Raw genomic sequence first — 5,105 nt, 5'->3', positions numbered from 1 at the left:
AAGCAAACAAACAGAGGTGAAAATGTGATAGGGACAATGGAATCTTCTAAGCTCAAATATTGACTATAACAGCCCTTTACAGAAAAGCTTGCCATTTCCTGATACAGACTAAACCTATGGCAGCTTGCTTTCAGAGTTTTCATGGCTATTCCTTCCTCCTATTTCCATCTGGACTTTCTCTCCAGATTTCTGTTGCTTTGGTCCTGCTCAAATTTTACATCTAATTCTGGTAGTTTGTCCCCAGTGTGAGTCCTGTCCTGGAGATAAGGCTTTGCAAGTTTGTTTCGAATGTTGATACTGCTGTTCTCAAACTGGGCTGCTACACTTTTCCAGCATTACCTCATAGTTATTTTAGGATTATCCTGTTTTTAGGCTTGGTGCTTCCCTTTGATTTTTCTTACACAGATGCAGACAAAACACAGGTTGTAAGGCTGTTATTTTTTCACCCATACCCACTTGCATTTTAGGAGTGAGGGCATACCTTATCACATAGTTTTGTGTAAATGTCTAAATGCCTTTGGTTTTCTATATAGTCATTCAGTCACTTTTCATATGGGGATCCAGGAAGATCAAAAACTACCATGACACCACTGCCACTTTCTTGTTAGAATCCACCTCACTCATTTTTAGAAGACAATTTACTTAACAGATTATAATAAATTTGTTTTCAAGATAACATTTACTTTGAGTATTCCTATACACTAAACAAATCACCATGTTTGTATGTTTCTGTTTTTCTCCAGAGTCAAGTTCCCATTATGTAATCTCCCTAAAAGCTTTTAACAATGCAGGAGAAGGTGTGCCTCTTTATGAAAGTGCCACAACTAGATCTATAACAGGTAAGCTAAAATTGTTAATCTTCTTGTGACAAGGCAGTCAGTATTTGAGTCATGGTTTAAAAAAAAAAAAAAAAGCAAACTAAAACAAAATACAAACAAAGATAAAAGCCAGAAATGAACCTGTGGACTCATTTTCTGAGCCATGTGTGTGTGTGTGCATGTGTGTGCATACATGCACACCTATGCACACAATTTCATGTCTCTGGTTCTCAAAATTAAATGGGAGGAATTCAGTCTATGGGAATAAAGTAGTACATGAACTTAGAGAATATAAATCTCTCATTCTCTCTCCTCCTAGTAGCTTCAAATTTTTAATGCCCTGATACCACTCTTTATTCTCCTGAGCACCTTGTCTCAAATCAATGCCATTTAGGCAAAAGAGTCCCTGCACAAAGGCTACTAAATGCCCAATGGGCACTTGCTACTCTGCACAGGACTCTTCAAGCCAGGATGATAAGTTTGAACTGGCCTCCTGGAGCTAGTTTGGACCAGGCTAAATCACACAGGTGGCTTCTTCCTGAGCTGGGCCTAGGCCATTCCAGGTGTCCTTTGTGCCTGGGGCCTCTGAACATTAAAAAAATTGGCTAATTCGGGCCGGCCCGGTGGCGCACTGCTACAGTGCGCCGCTTGAGAGCGCAGCGGCTCTCCCGCTGAGGGTTCGGATCCCACATACAGACCAGTTCCCGCTCACTGGCTGAGCGAGGTGCGAGTGCAATGCTGAGGGTTGCGATCCCATTGCCGGTCCCGGTCCGGTACGGGCACGACACTGAGGGTTGTGATCCGTTGCCAGACACGAAAAAAAAGGAAAAAAAAAAATTGGCTAATTCAAGGGCTAGGAATTCTTTCATGAGTTTGACTATAAAAGCAACACACGAGCAAAAGGGCTCAAGGAAATGAGAAAGGGATGAGTTAGAAGGGGAGATTCAAGCCATTTATGTAGGAGTCTGAGCTTACTCCAAAATAGAACAAGTAACACCTCTCTGGGGCTATTCAAAGTCAACGGAAAGTCACTCGACCACCTCCTTCCCCTCACAGATTTATGTCTGAAACCTAAAAGTGAAACCCAAGGGTTTTATCTCTTTCATTAATACTTTAAACCTGCTCCGTCCCCAAACCCACACCCCTCAGACATCATTTAACTGGTCAGCTATTTTCACCTTCATGAGAGAAAAGAATCTGAGATAGCAAGCACCAGATTTTCCCCAAACCCACACCCCTCAGACATCATTTAACTGGTCAGCTATTTTCACCTTCATGAGAGTAAAGAATCTGATCTCTTTCATTAATACTTTAAACCTGCTCCGTCCCCAAACCCACACCCCTCAGACATCATTTAACTGGTCAGCTATTTTCACCTTCATGAGAGAAAAGAATCTGAGATAGCAAGCACCAGATTTGATAGCAAGCACCAGAGAACATGCAAAGTTACTGGCATAAAAAGTCCGGATGAATAGGATTGAATGGTTATAAAACAGTGGGATCCTGTGGCTTCTGCTACTGCCCAAATTTATGTAAACTTTGTTTAGTTTGTTTTCCACACCCAAAAGCTCCACTCATAGACGACATCGAGGATATAGTTCGTATACGAATTCACAGTTGTTATGTGATAGCTTCCAGAGCATGCCATGACTTTATTTTCAGCCAGATTTTCTTGTAAGGCAAAGTTGTTTCATTCTCCTCACATCTCTGGCCATTGGTTTCAAGGTCTAAGGTCTGCCTAAAGTGGAATGCAAAATTTGGGGCACATGCCAATAAATTCATTTACCTGTGGAGACAACATATGTCTTTTACTGTGCTATCAAAGGGGCTCGTGACTCCCCAAAAAAGGTAAATAAGAAGCATTACCCTAGAGAATATTTATGATCCAATGCTATCTCCAAATATAGGGAGATGAGGCAAATTGAGGTCTAGGATGGAAACTAAGAGATAAGATGATGGATGATTGTTTAGGATTTTTCACTCCCCCTATTCTCTTGCTCTGTCAGCTTCAAGATTCTTTGAGAGATAGCAGGCCACATTGGCTGTGTCAGTGTTTTCCATGGTTTTCATTTAATAAGCCATCTCTTTCGTGCCTGTGGTAAAAGATGATGAGGAACAGCTCACTGACAAGGTGACCTTCAACTTGTGATCAGGCACACAAAATGATACTGATGGCCAGATTTTAATGTTCTTATTCTCTTACCAAAACTAAAGCCCATAAGGAAGTACCACTGAGGTGACAAATAAAAATCAGTTTTTGAGTATAGTAGTAGTAAAAGCAGTAGAGTGCAAATAAACTGAAGGTAAGTTGCTCAGAAAGAACGATTTGAGGCATTACAACTTCTTTCTCCCAGCATTTGTTATCATTCTTTAATTCTCAGCATATGGCATTCCCAGAGTGGTTTCTAAAATACCAGTGATCCAAAAGACAATTTTTTTTTTGCTAATACGACTCTAATCCTAATGGATATGAAAAATGAGATGACACCAAAGGTGGAAAGTGTGTGAGGAATTTTCTTATTGAAAAAAAAGCAAGAAAGGGTTGGAAAGGAATACATGAAGCCAACCCTTTCAAAAAGAAAAGAATACACTTTTCCTTGAAGTGACAGAATCATTTTATTGTGTTTCCCCACATCATGGAGAATGAAGGACACATAAATGCAATCAAAGGTTAAGGGTCTGGGAGAAACTATATCAGTAAATGTGTTGTTGTGCCATGTGGAAGACATTCTCTGTGTCTGAGCTTCTGCAAAGTATTCGCATGAACAGTCTGGAAATAGGCCAGCATAAAATAAATACAAAATATATCAGAGGCAATAGAAGCATCAATCTAGAATAAGCATCAGGCTACAGAGCCGTCTACATGCATGTGCTCACAGATATTGGTGGAGTCCAGAGTCTTGTCTCATACTGGGAATATCAGCATGAGAACTCCCTGGCCAAGTGCATCAAACTTTTCATTTTTGCTGTAAAGCTTTTTATTTCTTGTTGTTGCAAGAGTGAGACATTTGGAGCCTGGACATTTCTTCCCTTCAAAGAAGACAAATAAAAATAGGGGGATAATGAAGTGCATTGTTTGAATTTTTTTATATGTAGCTGTTTTACCAATGTTTAAATGAAGTTCAATTCAGATGTGAAATTGTGTTATTATTCTTGAAGTTCATCTGGAACTTTAGTATACTGACCTAAAATTCATGTGCTTGTACCGAAACATCTATTAGGAATTGAATAAGTTTATTTTTTAGCAAAAGGTATGGGGCTACATTTTTTTTCTTTTTTTACTCTTTTGAATTTAACGACTGAAAACCAGCAGCATATAAGGCAATATAAGGCACCTAGGAGTAGGGAGTAGGAAGGGGGAAAAGACAAAAACTAAAAAAGTGTTGTTTAGCAGCAAAAGAACGTTTTAAAATCAGTTATTCAAAGAGTTTCTGGGGCCGGCCCGGTGGCGCAGTGGATAGTGCGCCACTTGGGAAGCGCGGCAGCGCTCCCACCCGAGGGTTCAGATCCCACATACAGACCGGTTCCCGCTCACTGGCTGAGCGAGGCACGGGAGCAACACCGAGGGTTGTGATCCGTTGCCGGACACGAAAAAAGACAAAAAAAAAAAACTCAAAGAGTTTCTGACCTGAGAGGAAACACAATTAGCAATATATGTAATATGTATTAATAGCAGTGTTTGCTATCTGCTGGAAGGCTCTGCTTTGCTGGAAATGCTCTTTATCTACACTACTCAATATGGTAGGCACTAGGCTCTTGTGGCCATTGAACAGTTGAAATTGTCTACTGCGACACAAGAAGCAAACTTTTTAAAATTTTATTTAATTTTAATTAATTCAAATTTAAATAGTTCATATAACAAATGGCTAATGTATTAAACAACACAGGTCTAGAGGAATGGCAAGCAGAATGACAAGCCACAGTTGAAAAAAATTATTTCCTAAAATAGGAAAGAAAAACTTGGCCGAGGGTAGAAATTTTTGGATTATGTAAGTTCATAGATAAATACAAACAAATATTGTTGCTTGAAATGTGAAAGAAGCATTCTGGAACTAACTCCAAAAAATTCGACAGTATTCATTAATAACATAGCACTATTCTCAAATCAGAAATAGCAGGATTGGGGCTGGCCCGGTGGCGCACTCGGTAGAGTGCAGCACTTGGGAACGCGGCGGGAGCACCGCCGAGGGTTCGGATCCCATATAGAGACCTGTCAGCTTACTGGTTGAGCGCGGTGCGGGTGCAACACCGAGGGTTGCGATCCCGTTGCCGGTCACGGTACGGGTG

The 5,105-nt window shown here is 40.5% G+C and overlaps 1 protein-coding gene across 1 annotated transcript in view; it reads left to right on the top strand.

Moving 5' to 3' along the window:
- Window positions 1–774: 774 nt before the first annotated feature.
- The window catches only part of LOC103582243 (netrin receptor DCC-like), a gene marked incomplete at its 3' end in the record, with an annotated part of 20,330 nt that continues 15,999 nt past the window's right edge, over window positions 775–5,105 (top strand). The window contains exon 1 of the mRNA XM_008563894.1: window positions 775–839. The remainder of the gene's footprint in view (window positions 840–5,105) is intronic.

This window comes from Galeopterus variegatus, unplaced genomic scaffold, assembly GCF_000696425.1.
Source record: "Galeopterus variegatus unplaced genomic scaffold, G_variegatus-3.0.2 Scaffold15368, whole genome shotgun sequence".
Lineage (NCBI taxonomy): Eukaryota > Metazoa > Chordata > Mammalia > Dermoptera > Cynocephalidae > Galeopterus > Galeopterus variegatus.
The sequence above is the reverse complement of the archived record's forward strand: the minus strand, read 5'-3'. Positions and strand labels throughout refer to the sequence as shown.